At 43.2% G+C, this 26,425-nt stretch overlaps 1 pseudogene; it reads left to right on the top strand.

Moving 5' to 3' along the window:
* The first annotated feature begins 417 nt into the window (after positions 1 to 417).
* Positions 418 to 1,859, top strand: LOC101615413 (annotated as a pseudogene).
* Positions 1,860 to 26,425: the final 24,566 nt, after the last annotated feature.

Genomic DNA, 26,425 nt, shown 5'->3' with positions numbered 1-26,425 from the left:
ACCTTATAATATTTGAAAGATATTTTTCTACTGCAAAATGAATCTTCCTCCTTATTTCCCCTTCACTCCTTCCTTTCCCTGTCTCGACCTCCCTCCTTTCCATTAACAACCATTACTGTGTTCTATGGTCACTTAGATACTAGAGATTAGAAGATAATTCAGGCAGTTTTCACAGAGAAAGAGGGTAGAGTGAGCCAGGCAGATACACAACCAGAAAATCCAAACAGTGTAGGTGCAGTGACTGAGCCTCTCACCAGGAACACAGATAAAAAGGGAAAAGAATTAATGATCGTCCTCCTGGAGAAGGCAAACTGAGCTTGTGAAGGTGGAGATGGGCAGGCGGGGCGGTTCTCAAGGCGTCCATGGGCTTGCAGAGAAAGCAGGACAAGCCTGCTGTGTGAAGTGGAACAGAAGAAGATGATAGTAGGAATTTGTCACGTGGACAAATCCATGAAGAAACAGGAAGGATTGAAGACCCAGGACTGGACAAGCTGGACGGTTGTGGGGACCATGAGTGCAAAGGACATCATATTGAAACCAGGTGAAGCCGAGAGTCGAAAATCTGAGCGTCCAGGCCAGAACACCTTCTTGGTGCGTCACTTCCCCTCCCCCGGCTTGCCTGAAGCTCCTCTTATGGGGGAAAAGGTGTTGGGCGGAAGTGGTCCTTTCCATTTTGCTTCTGACTCCAAAGATCTGCTTGGCGTGCCTGAGGCCTCTTGTCCTTGTGAACTTATTAGCAGAGCTCCTTCTTGGCAGATGTCGTTGCATTGTTGGGGTTTGCAGTCAACACAGAAGGAAACAGGCATGAAGTGAGGGGCATTCTCTGTAAAGGGTCTCCTTCCTCCTTGAATGCCTTTGCATCGCTCTCATTTGCTGAGCGTTGGGACAGTGTGGGATTGCTGGTGGAACCAAGCCCACCATACACTATATGCACACTCTTCTTGACAAATGTTTTGACTGAGGAGGAGATGGAGGAGGCTCTGCAGAAGAAGGCAGATCTCATTCTTTCCTACCATCCACCTATTTTCAACCTGCCCATGAATTGCATAACTTGGAAAACCTGGAAGGAGCGCCTGGTGATTCAGGCCCTAGAAATCAGAGTTGGAAATTACTCCCCTCACACAGCCTATGATGCCACAGCCCAGGGAGTCAACTGGCCAAAGGGCTAGGAACTTGCACCTCCAGACCTATACATCCTCCCAAAGCTCCTAACTACCCCACAGAGGGAACTCACCGAGTAGAACTCAGTGTTAATCACACCCAAGACCTGGACAAAGTCACATCTGCACTGAAAGGAATTGGCAATGTTTCTGTGACTTCTTTTTCTGCTGGGTGTGATGACAAGGAACGAACACGGATCAGTCTGAATTGTCCTCAGAAAGCTTTGATGCAAGTTGTACCTTTTCTCTCCCACAGCAGCTGACTTCATCAGAAATCAAGTTCTGTCGCTAGAGAAGCCTTTGCTTCTGAATGCTGGAATGGGTTGGTTATGCACATTGGATGAATCTGTCTTGCTGGAAGCCAGGATAGAGCAAATCAAAAGTCATCTAAAACTAAATCACCTTAGCTTAGCTTTTGGTGTAGGGAAGACCTTAGAGTCTCAAGTCAAAGTTGTGCTCTGTGTACTGGTTCTGGGAGCAGCATTCTGCCAGGAGAAGAGACTGACCTGTACCTCACAGGTGGAATGTCCCATCACAATCTGGTTGCAGCTTCCGAAAGCATACGTGTCATCCTTTGTGAACACAGCAACACTGAACAAGGCTTTCTTTTGGACAGTGAGAGATGATGGGGGTTATTTGAAGAATAAGATTATTATTATCCTATCTGAGACAGACAGGGGCCCTCTTCATGTGGTATAAAATATACAGGAACATCAGGATTGCACAAGCTACACATCATTTGGATCAGAATGCAATGTGAGCCTGGTATGGTGGTGCATGCCTTTAATCCCAGCACTGGGGAGGCAGAGTTAGGATCACCATGAGTTTGAGGTCAGCTGGGGACTACAGGGTAATTTCAGGCCAATTTGGGCCAGAGTGAAACCCTGCCTCCAAAAAACAAAACAAAGTTACAGAACTTAAGTGTGTAGTTGGGTCATTGGTGTGAGTATCCTTCTGTCAAAGTGTCTTAAAATGCATTATCACTTCTGTTTGGTTTGTTAATTGTTCCACCAAATATTATAGCTCATGAGGTAAAATCCTTAATATAATTATGTAACATAGAAAAGACCGGATATTCATTGTAAAAACAAAACAAAACCAACCAACCAACCAACCAACTAGAAAAACAAACAAACAAAACCCTTCCATGTCATGTCAAAGAGTTTGGATTCTGATCAACAAAACAAAAGAATAGATTTGTAGGGCTAAGAGGCGAGAAGTAATGAAGAGACACAGTGGTCCAAGAGAAAATAATGGCTCTCCTAGGGTGCGGAGGAGGGAATGGAGCCCAGGAATACTTCAAAGGTAAATCAGCAAGTGTAGATGATTGCTGGGACATGAGGGATAAGGAAGGCAGGGGGGAATCTAAGATCAGCCAGGTTTCTATTTGTGTGATTGAATAAAAGGAATACTGCCAACTGAGAGATTAAAAGGTTGGCAAATGAACTGTTTTAGAAGGAAAATTGCAGTCTCAGGGGTACCAGTGTAAATATGAAGTGGAAAGTTAACTAGGGAGAAAACTCCATCCATGTTGCTATACAGAAATTGCCATCCATGCTAGGGTAAGCTTTTTGGTGATGTACCTGTCTTGGGGTCACCCACACTTTCACATATAACACAGCCATATAGGTGAGATGCCTAAGCCACTGCGAAAATAAATCATGCAAAAATGAATTTTGTACTTCAGTCTGTAGTACCAAATAGAAATATTGACTTATGTTTGGCAATTCCATTCATCCATCTGTTTATGTGGTAATAAATTGACCTTGAACACAAAGTCTCCTTCATTGGTAAGTTCTTAAAACTTAGTTTATGACCTTGGTGACTGAAGATTATCCCTAACTATTTGCTCAAGGAACAAAATAAGAACATTAATTTATTATTATTTCCCCAAAGTAGTGTTATTTGTGCACTGCATGATTCAGTCACCAAATGTCTAGTCCCACAATGGGTTAAGCTCTCAAGAAGCAAATGAACTATCAAATTTACCTATGCATTTCTCTAGTTTTTGTAAATACATTGAAAGTAACATGTCCATATGAACAAGTACCAGGAACCCATAGATTTTTATATGTTTTTATTTATTCATTTGTGAGGGACAGAGAGTGAGAGAGAAAGAGGCAGATACAATGAGAGAGAGAAAGAAAATGGGTGCACCTCCGGCTGTTGCAAATGAACTCCAAATGCATGCACTTCCTTCTGTATCTGGCTCACATGGGTCCTGGGGAATTGAACATTTGTCCTTTGGCTTTGCAGACAAATTCCCTAACCATTAAGCAATCTCTCCAGCCCCCACAGATTTTTAAAATTTCTTCGTGTTTGGTATTTGTGTTCTTCTAGAGGAAGCTATGCTCTGGAATAGAATGGTGACTAGTTAGATGCAGTACAAGAGGTATAACCCTTCAGCTCAATCCCTGCATAGTTGGACCCAATATTAATATTAATATTAGTGTTTCCCCTTATAGTCTATCTATAGTTAACAAACATATATAGGTATGTCACACTAATATGTTGGCTTATAAAGAGGGTAAAATTTCAGTTCCTTCACAATTTCTGACTTATCAATGACCTAATACATTTGCTTTTTTATGGGTGGGGACAAGGTCTCACATAGCCCAGGCTGGGATTGAAATTGCTATGTGGCTAAGGTTGGCCTTGAGCTTGTAATCTTTGTGCTTCTACCTCCCGAGTGTTGAGTTTACATTATGCATCCCTGTTGCAGTCAGGTTCACAATGCTGGTAGAAATCATCCAACCAAGAACAGCTTGTGGGAAGAAAGAGGTTTATTTTTGCTTGCAGTCTCAAGGGGATGCTCCAGGATGGCAGGGAAAATGATGGCATGAGCAGAGGGTAGACATCACTTCCTGGCCAACATCAGGTGGACAATAGGAACAGGAGAGTGTGCCAAATACTGGCATGGGGACACTGGCTATAACATCTCCAGGTAGTGTGGATTCCCAAATCTCCATCAGATGGGTATGTAGCATTCAGAATGCCTAAGTTTATGGGGGACACCTGAATCAAACTATTACAGTCAACATGCCTATAATGTACTGTTGAGAAATATTTCATAATAATTACAGTGAAGTTTAGAAGGGAGGGCATGGGAAAGAGGGAAGAGAGAAAGGAAAAGGGGGATGGATTGGGGGAGGGGATAAAAGGGAAGGGAGTGAAGGGAAGTGAAGAAAAGGAAAAGGAAAAGGGAGGGGAGGAAAAGGGCCCCATGGAAGAAACACAGAAAGTCAGGAAGTTAAACACACACCTTGTGAAGAATAAAGTGAATAGGCTTGCTCAGGGATTTTTGAAAATAAGTTTGAAGATGGATGGGTTCCCATTGGCACTGTTTATTGAGAAAACAATAACAACACACACACAAAAACAAAGCAAAACAAAAAACCTTCCATGATCATTTAGCCTTTTCCACCCACACATGTTTCTGAGCCAGCTCCCAACAGGGCAGAGCTCTCATTTGTTGTGGGTGGCTGTGTCCGTTTCATGTTGCTTGGAGAGCAACTATAAAGGAAGGACTCTCAGGAGGATTTTGGTTTGTTGGTTGATGTGTGTTGAACACCAAGTAAGTGACATCCTTCCTTGGTTTAACTCATTATTCCCAGGTCCTTCTGAATATCTGCTCTCCAGGAAAAAAATGCAGTTTGGATCCAAAACAAAATTCAAAATACACATTCTTTTCCTTGCCAAGCCTTCCTCCTTGATCCCTAAAGTCTTCTGTAATGATCACTAAGCATTTCTGTCTCAGGCTCCTATTTTCAAGGGGATTTGTCATTTCAAAATTTGCTTGGTATCAAACTGTCACTTGCAACAGTGTTTTGCCCTATACTAGATTTGGGGAAAGTTCTGTGACCTCTGACTGGGTAAGGTGCCGTATTCTCTGGGCAGGTGTTAAGTGCAGTGGTTCACAAACTGTTGTACTGAACATCTTACAAGTTCTGTTTGAGAAGCCTTGCTCCTATCCTAGAAGCAACAATACCACATTTTTTTTCCAAGAAGCACTTCCACATAGACATGCTTTCTGTCAGAGGCTAGAACTTTTATGCAAGCACTGTGTCTCCCTATACTACTTCATTGGACCAACTTATAACCTTGGATGTGTATAGAGGTGTATGCTTTTAATTCCAGCACTCGAGAGACTAAGGTAGGAGGATTACAAATTCAAGGCATTATAGGCTACATAGAGAGACTCTGTCTCAGAAAAACAAAACAACAAACACCAGTGACAGTCACACATCACTGCCAGAGACTCAGGAGAAGCTACCTTCTTTCAGGCAGTTTCAGTTAGGGACAAAAGCCCACAGAGAGAACTAGAAGATGCCATGCCGCCTTGTCAGGAATGGAACTTGTGTCTGATCCAGTTTCATGTACAACAGCTGCAGTGCCCCCTGCTCCCTCCACAGTCTAGCATACTACCTAGGTGGTCTTTGGGGTTAGCCCTTTAAATCTGAAAAGTAATCAGGTCTTCCCTTTACATACCTGAGTCTGATGAAAGAATGCATTTTCGATCAACTATAAAGGCTTGTCTGAGCTGATCTCTGTCCTCTCCCTGCCCTGAGATCTCTGGACACACTTAAGAATGCTTTTGGCCTATCTAGCCTGGCTGAGTAGGGGAGAGCATAGTACTGCCTCTTGCCCTGGGTTGTTTTCTGCCTGCCTTCTATCTGCTTTATGTTTTGGAGTAGCTTCCCCCTGATGATTTTTCTCTAATCTTTGAGTCTACCACACGAGTCCCTCCTCCCCTCTCTAGATCTACCACATGGGAATTTCCTCTAAACTCTGGGCCTGCTTCCTGTGTACTTTCTCTGAACTCAGGGTACCCATGGTTTTAACTCTCCTTACTGCCCATTTCTCACTTGAATTACTTGGTCTCTGCTTTGGCACTCTCTCTTCTATTCTACAACCATCACCACTTACTCTTTTTTTGTTTGTTTGTTTTTCGAGGTAGGGTCTCACTCTGGCTCAGGCTGACCTGGAATTCACTATGTAGTCTCAGGGTGGCCTCGAACTCATGGCGATCCTCCTACCTCTGCCTCCCGAGTGCTGGGATTAAAGGCGTGCGCCACCACGCCTGGCTATACCACTTAATCTTAACATTCTTCCAGGGGAAGGCTCAAGATGGATACTGTGCCTTCCGCATGAGTGTGCGTCTCTTCTCTCTGTCTCTACATAGATCCTATTATCTTCCCTGTGCTTCGGCTCTGCTCTAGCCTCTTCCTAGACCGCCATTTCTCCTAAATGAATCTCATGAGCTGTACCTTTCACATGAGTGTGTGTTTTCTATCTTCCACATGCTTGTGACTTTGCTTCAGCCTTTTCATAGACCCCATTGTCCTTTAACTAAACCCCACAATTTGAGATTTCGCCTTTCATAAACTCAATAATTCATAATTTAACCTTCTCGAGTCCATTTTCATCAATTCTTTTTTTTTTTTTGTTTGTTTTTTCAAGGTAGGGTCTCACTGGAATTCACTATGAAATCTCAGAGTGGCTTCGAACTCACAGTGATCCTCCTACCTCTGCCTCCCAACTGCTGGGATTAAAGACATGTGCCACTACGCCCAGCTTTTTTCATTAATTCTTTATTAAAATAGGATAATGACCCAAAATTTGTGTTCACAAGTTTGGGAGATCCCTCCTGAGCCCCCAAATTTGGCATCATCGCCATTATCAAGCATATGTACAGCATATAATGGCATGTATTGTGGTTTTATATAGTGTGGTTGGTTTGTGTCAACTAGCATCACTACAATGCATTGCACTCCCGTGTTACAATGCCTAGAGTGTCATCAGGCGACAGGGATTGCTCAGCTCACTTTACAGGATCATTTGACAATGGTGTGAGTTTTCAGCTGAAGCCCTATTGTGTGGCCCTTGGCTGCATCTGAACTGCCTTGTTTAAAGTTGGCTTTGGTCTCCCATCTTGTCACTATGGCATTGTGGGAAGCAGAACAGAGTATTAAGTGCAGAGATGTGCTGTCCAGGCCTGACTTGACTGTTGATAAAGTTGTGACTGTGGAGGCACAGAGCTGTTCTATAACTTGCCTGAAGTACAAGGCTGGGATATGGGTTTCAGTGAGCTGGCCCTGTGCTGTATTGTTTCTTGTTTGCTTTACTGTACTGCCTTCTAATGTGGATGTTGTCTTCCCTCTTAACTCATGGTGCTACTGGGAAAAATCACATCTCAAGTAAGTGAGAAAAGTGTGGTAGTGTCTAGGTTCTTGATTATATTAAGACAGTGACAGTGCTGTTTTCTTTTAAAAAATTTATTTATATTGCAAAGTTATCGTCTTATATTTCTTCTCCTCTGGACCCACTTTCCCTGAGATTCTCCTCAGTGTGGTCATTGGTATTCAGTGGGGGGTAATTAAGGCCTTAATACATCCCTGGGAGGGGCTGTGTTTCAGGTAATTTCTACCTACAACTCCTGCAACGCTTACAGTCTTCCCACACCCTCTTCTGAAATGTCCACTGAGCCTTGGTGTGTCTGTTTGTCCCGACCCACGGGACCTCATTATTCGTGGGGGCGAGGGGAACCCTAACCTGAAATAAGATGGGCGAGAGAGAGGAAGAGACTCAAGCAAATGTACACTTGTCAAGAGTCCAATTTTATTGAGCCACAGCGGCCTTTTTAAGGGTTAGGGTTAGGGTCTTGGGTGAGGGGGGAGCTGGAGGAGGCAGGTGGTGGAAAGTTACAGAATCTTCTTGGCCTTTGGCCTAGGACAGTTTGCAGTTATTCCAAGAATTCATGGTATAGTTCTCATATCTCTGCAGTCGCCAGGCAGGATGTTAATTAGTTAGGTGTGGCGGGGTGAGGGGATGGAATCAGTTAGGTATGGCAGGGTGGGGGGATGAGGAAAGGTCGGAAGTTGCTCAGGGCAGAAGTTATCTCAGGGCAGAGGTTATTTCAGGGCAAAGATCTGTTCAGGGCTCATCTCCTCGTCTCCAACATCTCCCCCTCTTCTGTATACAAGGACCAGGATAGGGAGGTTACCGCAACCCCTTAATGATGTCCCAAAGAAGGGCTTGTTTTGGTGGCCGATTATTTTTGTTTAAGAGTAGAAATGGATCCAGAGGAGCAACCTGACAGCAACCTGACATCAGAGAGGCGAGCGTTCCCCAGAGTAGGTTGAGCGCTGTTACTCATAGGTCATTGATTTCGATAAAGTCATTTGGATTGACCTAAGAACAAGGGGCACAAACGGGGTCTGAGCCTGTTAGAAGGGCAGTGCTGGACCCTTACCCGTCATTGGATTGGCCTCCTCTCGACGAGGTCGTCCTGTCTTAGGCGGGTCGAGACTTAGCCACCCGTTCCGTCGCTGATTTACCAGACCACTCACTTTGTGGAGATGTAACGCATTTTGCTCTCAACAAGACCGTCAAAGCCCCATAAGGATCCTGGAGGAAATATGTTTGGTAGCCAATTAGTATGAGGGGTCATGGAGACCTGAGTTATTATTCGGAGGGGCAGGACCAAAATTTCCACCGCAGGGTGGATCTTTGCAGGGAGGTAAAGTCTAAGGGTCGAGATGGGGGGGTTATCTTGTTCTTTTGGCAGGTCAGCGGCAGATGTTTCTTCTGTGGCGAGGCAAGGTAGTGGACTTCCACCGGCTTGATTGCAGAATCTACCTGACTCTTAATGAAACTGGTTAGTCATCTGAAGGCCCAGGGGCCAAAGGAGATAAGCAAAAGGAATCCAACAAAAGGGCCTAAAAGACTGGGAAGCAAAGTAGTTAGCCAGGGAGATGTGGAAAACCAATTTTTATACCAAGATTCTTGTTGTTCTCGAGTCCTTTTTCTATCCTCTAGATTTCTTTTAACTTTATCAAGGCTATTTTGTATTAGCCCAGTCTTATCTAAGTAAAACAACATTCTTCTTTGAGGGCTACACAGAGTCCCCCTTCCTTTAAGAACACCAAACCTAGCCCTCTCCGGTTTTGAAGTACAACCTCAGAGAGCGAGGCCAAAGAATCTTTGAGATCTTGTATCCCCTCATGTATGAGGTTAAGATCTCTGTCCACTAAGGCACTGAGTTGTGAAAAATGCTGTTGGGAGGTTACCAGCGAGGCAATACCTGTCCCGGCCCCTGCAGCACTAAGTCCCAGGAGCATAGTCAGGGTGAGGGCAGTTAAAGGCTCTCTTTTTGGTCTAATGGCAATGCCTTGATCTATAGTAGTTGTAAAACTTTCAGAATCATGAATGAAAAACCGTGGCAAAACTATAACTACAACACAATAGTCCTTAGTCTGTAAAAAGTCCTTGTTGACAATAAAGGGAGTCAGCCCCATGGAACAAGCAAGATAGGAGTTACTAGGGGCTTTAGTATATATAAAGGAGTCATTGATAATAGCAGTTTGGTTGCATACTGGTTCAAGAGTCAGAGGAGGGAGCATATCAGGGCCTAATAGACACAGTCCGAGGCCAGAAATGGATGCAAGAGTAATACCCCCCTCTGGGGCAGAGTGCCAGAATAATCCCTCTGCACTGTTAGTAGACACAGGAGATGTAAGGATGGCAATTCCCTCATAAAAGGGAGGTCCTAGAACTTTTAATCTGTATGGCATTTCAATCAAGCTCTATAATTTTATTTGAGGAACTTTAAATAAACTTATTTTAAGTAAACTTTATCTATGACAACAGGAACGTATGGTATAGACAGTCTATTTCCCTTTTATTTCTCCCTCTCATGAGAAGACACTCTAACTGCTTTAGGGGGCTGGGTCGAAGACATCAGATCATTTACTACTTCCTGCTGAATGGGACACGAAGTGGAGACTTGTTGCACTTAGAGAATCTCTCCTAGAGAGGGGAACTATTTTAATGTACCCCAGAGTGTAGGAAGATAATCTTGAAAGATAACTTTGGAAAGAAAGAATAAAAGTAAGGAGTTACTGAGAAGTGAACATACAGCAAACTGGTCTTTTTGTAGGTCGAGGGAATCCAGGTAGACAGGCTTGGATCATCTCAGGACCATCTGAGGATGAGCTGGCTGAGATTTTCTTTCAGAACTGTTTATTAAATGGCACAGTAGTATTTAACATGGCTTGTAAAACAGATGAGATGCTAGCAGAGTTATCAGAAACATATACATAACATTTAATCTTAATAATAAAGAGCTATTTTTTATCTTTGGTTATACATTTTTCTCTGAGTGTTTAAGACCTTGCAGATAGCCAAAAGTTAATTAAGGATTAATTTTGGAGGTCATTAATGGCTCTCCAAAGAGACTTTAGGGACACAGGAGTAGCCCCATAGCTTACTGGTGTCTTTTGCCTGTTAGGATGAGTCAGGGCCATGCTGGCCAAGTAGTTTTCCCTTCTTTGGGAGGTCAGGAGGACTGATTGCTTCTCAATTGTGACTCTCCTGTTTTACATTGTACACCATTTTTGTTTGGGTCTCCATATCCTCCCTGCTCAGGAAGACAGGTGACTTACCAGGGGGCCAGTGTAGAAGTGTCCCATCATCTCCAGTGGCCTCATGACATGGGAGCACAGGCCAAAATATTGACACTTTTTACTCCGATGATTCCAATTGGCTTTGGCTTCTACATAGGTGATTAACACACTTAGAAAGGAAGTTACATCAGCTTGGATGTACATACATATGGAGCACATTTAATTACTGAAATAGACTTAACTAAAGAATGGCACAGGGCTTCTAAAATCATTTTGTCCTATCTTTAAAATTTTTGTTGTACTGTGGTAGCATAAGTCATATATATATCTGAGGTATAGAAAGTAGGCACATCTCCCATTTTAAAAATCCAACATTTATAAGTATAGGCAGAACCTGTTATCAGTCTTGAAAACAGTACCAGCTGATTTACAAACTTAGCTTATTTAACCTAGAAAACAAGTAAGACAGTATAAGGTCTTAGCACCTGTGTGAAAACATCTTTGATTAGTTCAGATACCTGTGTGGGTACAAATTACCCAGAGAACATTGGAAACAGAACCATGGAGCTTGATTTTTTTTTTTTTTCTCAGATGAGGACCATTGTTTGAGCATGAGGCTGTGCCCTAAAGTAGGGAATATGTCTTAAGGGTTAATTTTGTTATAAGCACTGGACTTAAGATGCCAAAATTGAGACAGTTACTTTACATATAACAGAGTAGAATCTGGTCTTTCCTGAGCCCAAACAGCTAGCTAAATATTAATATAACCCTTGATAAATATTTTTGAAAGAAAAAAACATTATTTGACAACCAATGATTTTGGCTTAAACTTGATATCTATTGATTTCATGCACCACAGAAATTTTTAATTAACATAAAACAATTTTATGTTTTACCCATGACTTAAATTTGATAAAGCTCAAGCAAACTATCCCAACATACTTAAGCCTGAAAAATTTTTTTTTTCTATCACTGCAGCCAATATCCTATTTAAGTTCCTTTCTTGTCTCCTTTTTCTGTTATTTTTTGTCTCTTCTGCTTCCTTTTTTTTTCTTTCTTTTCTTTTTCTCTCTCTCTTATGATAAACCTTTTCAGCTTCCTTAATTATGTCTGTCAAAGCTAGATCTTGTAAACCCTCCAGATGTTGTAATTTCTTTTTAATGTCTGGAGCGGACTGCCTTATCTATGTCATTGTTATCGCTGCCTGTTGACCCGGAGAAGTAGGGCCAAAAGGAGTATATCTCCGGGAAGCCTCCATCAAGCATTCTAAAAAAATAGAGGGAGGTTACCTTAGCCAGATTCACGGGGCGGCGAGCAGCCCTCCTGAGACCTGCCATCAGAGCCTGGCGGTAGACTGTCAGTTGCTCCCTACCTTCTGCTGAGTTATAATTCCATTCAGGTCGGGTGAGAGGGAATCCCACATCAATCTCATTTGGGAGCTAGGTAGGCTACTCATTTGGGCCTGAGACATGCTAGGGTCAAGGGGAGGACCAAAGGCTTGTACGGTGGAATCAGGTCCTTCAGTTTCTAGTCCCTGTAGCGGGCCCATCTCCTCCTCCCTCGGGCAAAGTTGGAGCAGGGAGAGCAGGGGGCTAAGGTGGGGGAGATGGAATCAGGGCAGAGGGCCACTCGGGAGGGTCCTCTATTTCAGGATATATTTTGGGCTGAGCCGAGGGGCCTGGGGCCACTCGGCTTGGTTTTCTCGTGGCTTGTTGGGCCACTGCCAGGACTCGGGAGCCTGACCGTGGCAGGGGGTGGATCCAGGGCTTGACCCATGCCGGGGGATCCGTCACTAGGCTCTCCTAGACCAGGATGTATGGCTGTTGATCTGGGTGAGAATGGGTCCCTTCTGAAAAACAATATTCTTAACAGCAGAAATAATAGTAAGATCAAATGCTCCCTCTGGCAGCCACTCAAAGGAGCAGAAAGTCTGTTATTTACCTTTTTTAATTTTTACAGATAAGTCATGAGCCTTACTTCTAACTTCAGAGAAATGAGATACCGTCAGAGTCAGGGGGGTCGTCACAGTCTGTACCATAATTAGAAACAAGAGTCCACAAACAAACACAAAATAGATACTGACAAAAAGAAACCAAAAACCGTGACACCTCCGATGTGTCCAGAACAGAAAACCAAATGCAGTTTCAGATGGAAGATGCCTCTGTGGTTTCTCCTGAAGGAGAAATACACAATCTTCCTTTACCAGATAGGAGACTGTCAGCCACCCTGACTCTCCTCAGATCCTGGGGCGTCCCCCAGGATTGCAGCCTGTGGTCCTGCCAACCACCGTTATCAGGTCCTCACGGTCCTGAACAACAGCTGCCCAAACTGAAATTAAAACAGATTAGAGCAACAGAAATCACAGAAATCACTCAAACACTCAGACAAACACTCAGACAAGCAGCGCTGCAGACATTTACATTGTTTACCTCCAAGGGGGTCTCTGGAGTCCGGGGTAGACGTGCAAATCCCTGGACGAGTCCTCAACTGAAAGACCCCCAGAGGGAGACCTTCACTCAAGTCTCGAGATAGCACACACCCAAAGACACACGGGAGACCCAACTTGCTGCAAAAGCATGAGGCTTTTTTTAGGAAACCAGAGCTCTGGGGTCGACACATATCTCACGCAGGAGACGGAGGTGTCGACTCTTTGCCATTTCTTGGGATGAATGTTAGGTCCATCAATCATAAACCATGGACATGTCTTATCAACAAAAATAAAAAACTGTATAAGATCCTTTTTCTTTACCCATATTCCTCGCTCTCTGAGAGAGGCTTTTAAATCCTTTATGAAAGAAGCCTCTTTAGACAATGAATGGCCCATCTTGATGGGACAGAATGAAGAGGGAAAACTTACCAGGTCTTGCCGTCTTCTTGGGCGGAGAAGCGGTGACCATTCAGGAACACTCCGGAGCTCGTGTGCTGGGGGCTCTCTGTCCGGCAGGGGTCCGTGCCTCGAGCCGCCATGTTGGGCGCCACTTGTCCCGACCCGCAGGACCTCATTATTCATGGGGGCGAGGGGGACCCTAACCTGAAATAAGATGGGCGAGAGAGAGGAAGAGACTCAAGCAAATGTACACTTGTCAAGAGTCCAATTTTATTGAGCCACAGCGGCCTTTTTAAGGGTTAGGGTTAGGGTCTTGGGTGAGGGGGGGGGGGCTGGAGGAGGCAGGTGGTGGAAAGCTACAGAATCTTCTTGGCCTTTGGCCTAGGACAGTTTGCAGTTATTCCAAGAATTCATGGTATAGTTCTCACGTCTCTGCAGTCGCCAGGCAGGATGTTAATTAGTTAGGTGTGGCGGGGCGAGGGGATGGAATCAGTTAGGTATGGCAGGGTGGGGGGATGAGGAAAGGTCGGAAGTTGCTCAGGGCAGAAGTTATCTCAGGGCAGAGGTTATCTCAGGGCAAAGATCTGTTCAGGGCTCATCTCCTCGTCTCCAACATCTGTTAACAGTCTAGTTCGGGGCTAAGATCTCTGTAGCCTCTGGGTTTCTGCTTCAGTGTGTTTTGATTAGCCACTGTATTACCATTTCCCTGGAGCTAGTTGTCAATGTAGCCAGCCAGTGGGAGCAATACTCATGTCACTGCTTCCCTTGCAATGTTCTCCTGCGCCCTAGGGTAGTTGTGGTATAGGTGGAATACCTCCTGGAAGGCAGTTGGGTATCTTCCCTTCCTCTTCCCAGCAAGGAAGAGATAGAATTTATTTGGCTTAGGGTTTCCTTCTTAACTCTCCCTAAAATACATTTCATAATTCATAATTTCCAAAACATTGAAAAGAAAAAAACACAAAGAAATACTAACTCATTACTTGCACAGCTTTTTTGTTCACAATTTGAAAACTGAGCCCTGGCATATAAGAAAGTTCCAGTCACTTCACCAGTATTAGGTTCTGGCTCAGTAGATCCTGGGAGGAACCTAAAAACTGTAATACTAACAAGTTCTGACGAGATGCCAGTGGTGCTAGATTGGTGACCACACTGAAGATTTCACTTCTTCTAATTTAAGCCTTCCATTGGAGTTGCTGGGAAAGTGTCCCATTTTCTTTATTTGACTGTTTGTGTGCTTTGGCTTGAAAAACCCACAAAGAGGATTTGAACATCTGAGTGTAGCATTAAGCACATACACAGCAGTTAGCCAGACCTCTCCTTTCTTCTCTGCAGCATGTTGGTAGAGTTGGCCCCCTATCAGAGAGATCAGCAGTGGCCCTCGGGAATGTAGTTCGAGATAAGAGCGTCTGCATGTGTTATGCTTTCGTGGCACAGCGCTGATTCAGTGGCGTGCATCACTCAACATGGCAATAATGCTTGGCATGGAGCTAAATGGAATGGTGGCTTTGAAATGATAACATTGATCTTGATTTCAAACTGAGCTCAGGACTTATGGTGTTCTCAGGTTTCATGGCATGCTTGGTATTGCACACATTCTTCAAGTTTTGTTGCAAATGGGCTTTCTGAAACTTAGGAAGAGTTCTGCATGCTGAATGGGCCCAGTGCTGGGCATGACAGTGACTGAACACACGTCCTCAACACACTTGGGGAGTAGTTAAGCAGCTCAGGAAGAACAGACAATTGTTCTATTTCATTTTTCTAAGCGCATGCATGTCTTTCATCTCATCCTGCTGTCACAGATACTAATGACAACACCAAGAAGAGAATCCAGCTTTCCTGAACCCTAGCCCTGTGTTCTGCTGGCCTCCTGCAACACTTTGATCTCTACCTCCAAATCAATGTCCAGAATGTTCTTCCATCTACAGGGGAGATAGTACTAGAAGAGTGACAAGACAGACAGATTGATAGAGACACAGACAGAAGAAGAGTGAACAGAAGAAGCTGGACAGGAAACCAAATAATAAGGAAGGATCAGGAAACAATGGAGACAGAAAGAGGAAAAGAAATGGGTTCTGAGTCTTTACAGGCAATTGTGCATCGTACCTTCCGTGTCAGTGCATGGGAATAATAATTCAGCTCCTTTGGAGCGAAAGCACCATCCCAATCCTGAGAGAAGTAGTGGGTGCGGCAGTGAGCACTTCTACAGAGAGCAGTTGTCCCCTCTTTCTCCCTGGGCTCCTCCCTTCCTCTTGAGTGTCCCTTGCCTTCTTTCCTCCTTCCCTTCTCCTCCTCTTCATGGTCAGGCCTGAGACAGCCATGAAGAGGGTTACCTGTCTGAGGGTCACCTAGCGTGCTCACCAAGGCCTAAATTGTGGGACATGGCTGGGAAACCCTGGCTTAGGAAGACAAGACCTGAAACTCATTGCCTGGCTCTCTGGACTGCCATGGCATGACCACTGCAAAGGGTCCAGAGTTCTTAGCACTAACAATAGGCAGAGGTGGGACAGAACACAATCTGGGGAAACAGACCTTCCAGCTCTAAGTATTATGATAATCACTGCAGAAGTTAGATCCTGAAACTTTTCTTAAAATTGTATTTATTTAGGTGAGGGAGAGATAGAAAGAGAATGGGCATGCCAGGGCCTTCAGTTGCTGCAGACAGACTTCAAACACATGCACCATCTTGTGCATCTGGCTTGGGTGGGACCCGGGGAATTGAACCTGGGTCCTTTGGCTTTGCAGGCAAGTGCCCTAACTGCTAAACCATCTCTCCAGCCCATGATTCTGAAACTTTTTGAGAAGAATGTGAGTCACTGTATCCAGACCTTGAATGGCAAAATGGTGGCTTTGAGTCTATAGAATGGAAACGCAGTCACTCAAGTAAGTATGCTGGACTGCTGTCTGTGTATGGAAGATTAGGGAATCCTGGAATAGCAAAGAGGAAGTGCTGAGCACATGTTATGGGCTGAATTCGTGCTATTTTGGCTCCCAGCTTGTGGAACCATCTCACGTTGTTCACCTTCCCATCCTTATTCTTCATCTGCATTCCTGTCCACTGCACCCATGTGGTGTCTCTGCAGGTGTGTGTGGGGGGGTGGGGGCTGACCCAGCACCTAGCACATTGCAGGTGTTCAGTAAAGAAGTAGAGGATGTTGGAGGCAGAGGGGCTCCACTCAGGAACGGGTCATTTGCACTCTCATTTGGCAAAGTCAGGGGTGTCAGAATTAGTATGGATGTCTGGACTCCATGAATTGATGATTTCACAATATCCCAAGACTCTATAGTTCTTATGTGTAAAGAAAAGAGAAAAATATGCCCATACCTGATTATGAAAGGAAGTTTATTTTTGTTTATTTTGTTTTGTGTGTGTGGTATGCTCATGTATGTGCCCTGGTAGTACACTATGAGCTAGCCTATAGAGGACAGAGCAAAATATGAGCTGTCCACTCCATCACTTAATGGAGCTTGCTGCTTTTGGCAAGTCAGGTGATTCCCTGATTTCTGCTCCCCTTTGTATGACTGAGGTTACACATGTGCATAGCCACACCCAGCTGTTTATGTGGATTCTGCAGATTCAAACTTGGTGGTTTCAAGTTCCCTCAAGTCCTCACGTTAGCGCAGGAAGCTCACTTAACTACTGAGCCATCTTTCAGCCCCCTGAAGGGAAGTTTATAAAAGATTTATAGTTTCTTTAGTCAGAGGTTTATAAATAGCACCTTAATTGTCTTTATCATAAGTTTTAAATTAAAAAATTCTCATTTACTTAAATTATATTTCCACAGCAAAATGGAAAGTGAAGAGTCTAGCAACTCTCACTATGTGGATATACTTTAGATAATTAAAAGCATATGCTTTTATAAGTCTAAAGAAAATTTGCCTATATTAAGTAGAGCAAACAACACCAAAACATAAATCACCCTGCCCAATGTAAGTTGTACAAAGGATCAAAACTTGAGTTTTTCAAATCTTTCCAAATCCTTTGTACTATTCTGAAAGCTTTGGGGTTGATGACAAGGCTTACAAATAGCTTCCTATGGTTTTAATGGTTGGTGTAAACAGATGGGAAAAGGTGGTCTGAAGTCTACAGGTAAGGAAGAGAGAGAGAGAAGGGGGCGGGAGAGAGAAAGAAAAGGAATATAACTATAAAAGAAAACAAAAAGGCTGAGAAATTCTTAATTTCTAGCAACTTCATTGTTTTGCGGAAAAGTGAAAAATTAAACCTGAGTACCATTTCCTGTAGGAGTCATCAGGTTTTATGTTCTCCAGGAGAGAACCTCTGGCTTGGTGATAAGATGTTTAACACACTGAACAAACCTCACTACAGTGAAACCAAAGGTGTCTGGAGATTTCTGTGTTGATGCTCTTGCTGGACTGAAGAACTGACCTGATTAGAAATGTTATTTGAGTATTTTTGGAAGGCAGTCTCCAAAGGAGAACTATGACATGTGGGAAAAAAGCTACTCAAGCTTTGGAGGAACCATCATTGTGGAGGCATCCTCCTCTTTGGTATCCAGTAGGGCTTTGGAACAACCCACTGGTGGCTTGACAGTCATAGATGGAGAAGTGGTTCTTTACCAAGGAGAGATAAGTTGTCACATTCTGAACGCACAGACTGAGTTTTATGTCAGTGGTGGGCAGGCTATGACATTATATTTCTGATATTCTGCATTACTAATACATCACATAATGGTCAAGTACTTTTATCAAAGACTTTAAACTCAAATTTAATCAAGCCTTTAGATGTAACTTCCAGTTTACAGACAACAAAATGGAGAAAATATCCATTTACTGGTCAAACAACAACATTTGGAGGATTTAAAGAAATCCAAAATATGTGACTGTCTGCAATATAGCTGACCCATCGTTTTAGAAGTCAATGGCATGGCGAAAAACAGCGCGTGTGTTGATGTGGGAGAAACTGCTAGAGATTATGAGGTTAAGGATACAGGACAAGCACATTGAATGTATGGACTTGTGTGGGTCCTAATTAAAGTAAACAGTCAAAAATATGTGGGCAGTAGTTGGGCAAATTTCAGTAGCTGAGATGATATTATGGAATTATTGTTTTATTTGTTATGTGTGACATTAACATAGTAGCTATGAAAGCAACTTCTCTTAACCTTTAGGATGGAGAGCTGGACTCACTAGGGGTAAGACAGCCATCAAGATATTGAAACAGGGTTTGGTGTATATATAAACATCAGTAAATTTTCAACATGATTAAATTAGTTTGAACTATTTTCTTAACCATATATTTTAATGTTCATGGTGGCTGTTGAGCAAACAGAGAAAACCTGATGATTCAGGAGAGAAAAGGGGAGATTTCTGGAGTCATGCTCCTAAGTAGCCAGCTAGTGTTGTGATCTGGTTTAGGCTAGGTACTTGCAGCGACCCAAGATTCCTACAAAGTGTTGGCTACTGGCCCTCAATAAGAAAAGGACATGGGCTGGAGAGATGGCTTAGTGGTTAAGTGCTTGCCTGTGAAGCCTAAGGGCCCCAGTTCGAGGCTCGATTCCCCAGGACCCACGTTAGCCAGATGCACAAGGGGGCGCATGCATCTGGAATTCATTTGCAGTGGCTGGAAGCCCTGGTGTGCCCATTCTCTCTCTCTCTCTGGCACTCTCAAATAAATATATGATAAAAAAGAAAGAAAGAAAAGAACAAAGGTTGAGACTACACTTCTGTAAACTGTTATAACATTTGACAAAATAATTTTATAGTCATTCAATACTTTTTAATTTTTTTAAAATGTATTTTATTTATTTATTTGTTTGATACAGAGAAAGAGGCAGAGGGAGAGAAGGAGAGAGAGGGAGAGAATAGGCACACCAGGGCCTTCAGCCACTGTAAGCAAACTCCAGATGCATGCACCCCTTGTGCATTTAACTTATGTGGGTCCTGAAGAATCTAACTGGGATCCTTTGGATTTGCAGGCAAATGACTTCACCGCTAAGCCATCTCTCCAGCCAATAATTTTCAATTTAAAAATCTTTATTTATTTATTTATTTATCTGAGAGAAAGAGAGAGAGAGAGAGAGAGAGAGAGAGAGAGAGAGAGAGAGAGAATGGGCATGACAGGTTTTCCTGCCACTGCAAACTAACTCTAGATGCATGTATGACTTTGTGCATTTGGACTTACATGGGAAATGGGAAATGGAACCTGGGGCTGTCAGGCTTTGCAAACAAGTGCCTTTAAGTATTAAGGCATCTCTCCAGCCCCTGAATACTTTTTAAATGGGACTTACAAAATGGGTTTCATCACACATGGTCATACATGTTATAATCCCAGAACATGGGAGTTTGAAGCAAGAGGCTTTGAAGTAAGTGCTAAGGACAAAACTCAAGACTTTGCACATACTAGGCAAGTGCTCTACCAAAAGTTGTACATCCAAACCATTTTATAGGACTCATGTTTTATTCTTTGTTACTTTGTTTTTGATTTTGAGACAAGGTATCATGCAGCTCAAGCTTGCTTCAAAGTTGTTATTTAGTCAAAGCTGGCCTTGAACTCCTGACTCCTCCTGCTTTCTCTTCCCAAAGTGCTAGGTCTTCTTAGCCTGGTTTCTTGGATGTGCTTCAGGGGCAGTGAGCAACTTGAAATTGTGTGCCAAGTGAAATTGCACACAAAGCCCACAAACTCATTCCCGACCTTACACACATATGTCAGTAGCTTTCATCAGAGTCACATAGAGGTTTATGTCCCAAAGACGCACAAAGAGCCCCTTTTCTGACATGGCCTTAGATCAGTCCTTTACCCTCTGCCTAGCATTGCCTGCATGGACCCTCCTTACCTGGATTTAAATTTCTCAGATGCCAATCCATCTCTGTACTGTGTGGCTGCCTCACCTTTGGTCATGAAAATACATGTATTCAGTTGACTGCTCTCCTTATTTTGCCAAAGAAAACTCTTAAGCCAAACACTTCTATGAAATATTACTTTCAGTGTCAGAAAAGCTCCTTCACCCAAACTGGGCCAGAGGCAGGGCTGTGGGAACTTCCTGAAGCCTTGGGCCAGAGGTTGGCAATTGCCCATCTTAGTTCAACCACGTTGGCAAACTCCCTTTGAACAATCCTTTCAATTCAGCTACCCACTACACGACTAACTGTTTAAAGGAATTCCAGAAAGCACATCAATTATTACTAATGAATTCCAAATCAAATCATCCAGAACTACAAAGGACTGCCAGATGTTTTGGGTGAGGAGAAAAGAATGGGTGGGAGGTCTTGGGAGAGGAAGGAGTCATTCCCACCACTCTATTAACTTGGATCTATCTGAAAGCTATAATTTATCAGGCACCCAATACAAAGGAGGCATCACACACATTAAAGGTATGACTTGGAGATTGTTCTAACATTAATTTCATTGTTGAATAAGAGTTTATTTTGATGCCATACTTAATGAAACTTTTCAGACTTCTTTTTCATATTGCCAGAAGACAAAATTACAGCAAATTTAAAGATCTTAATTGACTTCTTTAAAAAAGACTTTATTTTATTAACTTATTAGAAACAAAGAGAAGGAGAGAGTGTGTGTGAGAATGGGCATGCCAGGACCTCTAGCCACTGCAAACAAATTCCAGTCACATGTATCACCATGTGCATCTGACTTATGTGGGACCTGGGCAATCGAACCTGGGTTGTTAGGTTTCCCAGGCAAGTGCCCTAACCACTAAGCTATCTCACCAGCCCTTAATTGCCTTGTTATTTGTATCCTAAACTCTGGCAACACCTTACCCTAAAAAAAATAAAATAAGTATTTCCATGAGCTCAGCAGAGGGCTTTATGAATAGAAAGGGCCAATGAAGGCAAAACTAGAAAAAAAAAAGTGGATTGGCAGCTTCGAAATCGCTTTCCTTGTGAAACCAGAGGGCCTTCCTTATCATACCCCTAAAACAGGTTTGTTTCACATTTTTCTCTTTCTGCTTGCAAATAATAAAATAAAATAAAAAGCCTTCAACTTCAAAAAAAATTTCCAAAGAATACAGCCCACATGGCCCTGATGAAGAAGTGTGATGTGCATTAAGAGGCAGGCCAGAGCTGTAACCAGGGCAGGAACAGAAGCCTATGACTCCAAGTAGGAATGTGGGGCTAGTCCTGGACAGTTGACAGTCCCCACAGGGATAAGGAGTCTGGCAAGGACCTGAGAAAGCTTTCCTATCAGGGCTCTGGTATCAATCTGCAAATGATAAATCACAGCAGAACTGGCCATTCTCTCACCCTGACTCCCCCTGGGAGTCCATTATCAAGTGCACCATTGTCAAGTGAGCTAATATCCCTAGACAGAACTCCTGTCTAGAACAAAGCTCATCAAACTGCTGGGCAGAGGGGTCAGCATTATTGGAAGTATATGTGACTTACGAGGTTGTTAATAGAATAGAGTGAGCAGAGTGGGTTGATAGCAGCCAGGAGGGGCTGAACACCTGTGGTTCCACCTGCTCACATCTCGGATGAGAGCCCTGGACCCAGAGAAGGAGTCCCTTACCAAGGGCACATCTTTGCCTGTCAGACATGGAGACGGTCCCCTATTAATGGACTGCTTTCTTTTACCTAGTCTTATCTTCATGCTCATGCTAAATAGCTCACATATCCAGTGGGCTGTAGATATTTAAAACTTGGCCCGTGACATGCTGAAATGACTATGAAATAAATGTTGAAATTTTCTTTCCTCTACAATATTATTGGTTGAAGATGCCACATTTTCTTTAAAGGTAGCTTTCTATTTATTTATTTATTTATTTTTTCCAATTTTCAAGGTACAGTCTCACTCTAGGCAAGGCTGACCTGAAAGTCACTCTGTGTTTCCAGGCTGGCCACAAACACACAGCAATCCCCCTACCTCTGCCTCCCGAGTGCTGGGATTGAAGGCATGCACCACCATGCCAGGTTCAAGACATACTTTGAAGAAAGATTTGCGTTTGTTCAAAGTGAAAGTAATGAATTCAAGAATCTCTTACAATCATTAGCATCCCAGAATCATTTCCAAGTACTACAAAAATAATGTTCTTTTATTTGTGCAATAAAAATCAATACAAGAAAGAAAGACAGACAGACAGAAAGGAAGAAGACAGAAAGAAAGGAAGAAAGAAAGAAAAGGTGAGACAGAAAGAAAGAGCAAGGTACTCTAACTCAGGATAAGATCTTGCCTGTTTTACAGCTCCAAGATCAACTTTCTAATCACACATCCTTTTGGAAACTACAAAATAATAGAGCAATTAGAATTACACCTCCCTTCTTCTCTTCTTCCTTCCTCTCTCTCTCTCTCTTTTGGTTTTCCAAGGTAGGGTTTTTGCTCTATCCCAGGCTGACCTGGAATTCACTATGTAGTCTCAGGGTGGCCTCAAACTCATGGCAATCCTCCTACCTCTGCCTCCCAAGTGCTGGGATTAAATCTTCCTCTCTTTTTATTGGATTTGAATTAAATTGTGTGTGTGTGTGTGTGTGTGTGTGTGTGTGTGTGTGTGTTATGTGTGATATATGGTGTATGCATGCATGTGTATGTGTGTGAAGATGTACACCCAATGTGGGAACAGAGGCCAGAGGAGAACTTCAGGTTTCCTTCTCTTATTTCTCATCCATGTATTTCTTGAGATAAGGTCTCCTCAACCTGGAACTACTGACCATCAGCCAGCCCCAGTGTTTCTCCAGTCTCTCTGCCCCCACCAGCAAGCTGTGATTACAGATGTGCATGTCATGCCTAGCTAAAAATTGGATACTGGGAAATCAAACTTGGTGGTCTTTGGCCCTCATGGTCTTAACCACTGATCCATCTTTCCAGCACAAGTTTTTAAAATTATTTTTTAAAATATATTTTATTTATTTATTTGTGTGTGAGAGAGAAAGAGAATGCATGCACCAGGGCCTCCAGCCCCTGCAAATGAACTGAAGACGTGGCTACCCCCTTGTGCATCAGGCTTATGTGGGTCGTGGAGAATCGAACCGGGATCCTTTGGATTTGTAGGCAAATGCCTTAACTGCTAAGCCATCTCTTCAGCCCCTAAAATTAATTTTAAAATAAGCTTCAGATGTTTATTATTTAGGCTACTTGGGGTTTTAAGAAAACAAACACTAGGGTGGCCATGGTGTAGAACAGTGGTAGATCATTTATCTTGACCCTATGAGAGTCTGAATTCAAGCCCCAGTAGTATAGCATAAAGCCCAAATCAAAGCAAACCACAAGCAGTAAACTCAAGGAAAACTGTGTATCTCCAGCAAGTTGTCTTCTAATAAATACCGTTTTCCTTCCTCTGTCCTGTAGGCAGTGGCCAAATGCCATGCTTGAAGTCACCCAAACCCCGTGTTTCTGTAGTGTTGAGGCCTTGATGGACCAGGGCACATCCTTGAGGAACAGGAGTGCTGAGTGAAGGTAGCTACTAGGCCTGCTAAACCATCCACCCCTATGCTAGAGGTCTAATTTCCCTTAATAGTCACTCAGCAAACCCGTTGATTGTCAACTACGTGCCCATAGGCAGATTTCAAAGAAAGGAAGACTGTCCTTGGCTTCCAGGATACAGGATAGCTTCACGTAACCGCAGTGATGAAGAGATAAGTCAGAGCAGCTCCAATGGGTGAAGTGGTTCCCGAGGGCATAGGGCTTGTGTGCAGGGAGCCCTGAGCCCATGGGGAAAAGGCAGGAGTGGTCAGGAAGAGAGAACCTTTTGTTGTATATGAGAACAAAGTAGGCTCCCCAGCTCCCCTCACCCCCCACCGGACAACATATGATGGAAGAACTTTGTAGCATAGTTCAGAGGAAAGGGACAAATAAGGCTGATTTGACATTGCTTTGTTTTTTTTTAACCTCATAAAACGTGAAATAACATGTATTTCTGGGTCTCTCTTCATGCCTCAGTCCATCCCTGAGGTTCACTCAGTTTCAGCCCCACTCAGGCTCTCAGAGAAGTGCAGTCGGACAGAATGGCATCAGGTAAACAGAAGCTGAGCATTTCTTGCCTCTTTGTCTTCCACAGCAAAATGCTTCTGGACCAGGCTTCACAGTGTACATAATGTCACTAGTCATTGTTCAAATCTGCAGAGCTTGGCTCTGTGGAGGGGGACTGGCCATGTGACCCCAGGGAGGTATGTGACCAGTCACTCTTCCATTCTCTGGGAACTCAAACTGAGCATGCCTCACTTGCAGAGTTGGCTTATGAATGAACTTGGGAGATGAATAAATTATAGTACCCAGCCTGTGATATTCCTCACCAGGCAGGTCTCTCCTCTGCACTTGTACTCTGTGACACTATGACACCCTCATTCGCTTCACCCTGGAGGGCTCCCCTCTCGTACTCCGTCTGGGAAGACGCACTCTTGAGCTCGCCCTTGTTCTTCAGAGGGTCTGTTCCCAGCGCCAACCCCAGCGGAAAGCTCCCACATGCTTCCTGCCCAGCACGCCCAAACCCTGTCTCTTTTTCACAGAACCTGTTCCAAACCTGACTCCACAGGGACATCTTTCCTAACTCTGCCTAGAAATCTCTTTGCTCCTGAATCTTTTCCATGGCCACATCTGTTTGCCCTCCGTGGACAGATACTGAGATGAACATAATTTGATCACTTGCCTAATGGAGTAGCAAGCAATTCATTAAAATTAAGAAAAAACTTCATTGCTTTCTGCTGCTCCTTTCTTTCCTCCTTTTGTTTCTGTTTTTCATGGTAGGGTCTTGCTCTAGCTCAAGCTCACCTGGAATTCACTATGTTGTCTCAGGGTTGCCCTGAACGCGCAGCAATCTTCCTATCTCTGCCTCCTGAGTGCTGGGATTAAAGGCATGCACCATTATGCAAAGCTCTTTTTCTCTTTCTTTTCTTTTCTAAACATCTCTTTTCTTTCATTACCTTTCTTCCCTCCCTCTTCTCATTTCTTTCCTTCCTCCCTCCCTCTTTTTTCTTTCTCTCTTTCTTCCCTTCTTTCATTCTTTCCTTCATTTTCTTTCACTTTTCCCGTCTTTCTTTCTTTTGTCAATGCTATTGTTTTTTTAAATTTTAGGACTAAAATAAAGTATTACTCCCCAAACACCTACAATGTAAAAGTCATATCTATATCTATATCTATATCTATATCTATATCTATATCTATATCTATATCTATATCTATATCTATATCTATATCTAAATCTAAATCTATATCTATATCTATATCTATATCTATATCTATATCTATATCTATATCTATATCTCTCTCTATATATTTGGTTTTCTGAGGTAGGGTCTCACTCTAGGCCAGGCTGACCTGGAATTCACTATGTAGTCTCAGGGTGGCCTTGAACTCACTGTGATCCTCTTACCTCTGCCTCCCGAGTGCTGGCATTAAAGGCGTGTGCCACCACTCCCGGCTTGAAAAGTCTCATTTATAAAAACAAAGACAGCATACAGAGATACTCATAGGCATGGTGGCTCACACCTTTAATCCCAGCACTTGGAAGACTGAGGTAGAAGACTGCCATGAGTTCAAGGCCAGCCTGCTAACAGAGCAAGTTTCAGGTCAGCCTGGACTAAGAGTGAGACCCTGCCTCAAAAAAAGACCAAAACAAACAAACCACCCTTCTTACTGAACTCCTAGAGGGAAGACTAGACTAATACATGGATGTGTGCAGCATTACAATAGAAGTACACTTTGTTGTTGTTTAATTTACAATGTAATCCTAAAGTTCTGGAAAAATAGATAAGCAAGAACAGCCAAGACATGCATGTGAGAAGTTTGCCTTGCATAGGTGAATTTCAAAGCTGTTTCTCATATTTATCTTGGCCATGCATTGTGTATTCTATGTCTACTGGTAGTTAGAAAATAACATCTATGCAGAAGGTGATTATTTATAATGTATTGAATATGAGATGGAGTCAGAATGTAGTGTCGTCTGCTCTCTCTCCATGTGTTTCCAGTTTTGCTCTCTGCACCAGTTTCGTTTTCTAAACTTCTCCCCCCTTTTTCTTTGGTTTAGCATTTAGCTCCCTCATTTCTCTATGACTAAATTCTGGCTATCAAGTTACAAGTAATTTCCAGTGAGGGGAAAAGGCTTAAAAGTAAGCACGAGGGCTGGAGAGAT

The sequence above is a fragment of the Jaculus jaculus genome, chromosome 2 (genome assembly GCF_020740685.1).
Source record: "Jaculus jaculus isolate mJacJac1 chromosome 2, mJacJac1.mat.Y.cur, whole genome shotgun sequence".
Lineage (NCBI taxonomy): Eukaryota > Metazoa > Chordata > Mammalia > Rodentia > Dipodidae > Jaculus > Jaculus jaculus.
The sequence above is the reverse complement of the archived record's forward strand: the minus strand, read 5'-3'. Positions and strand labels throughout refer to the sequence as shown.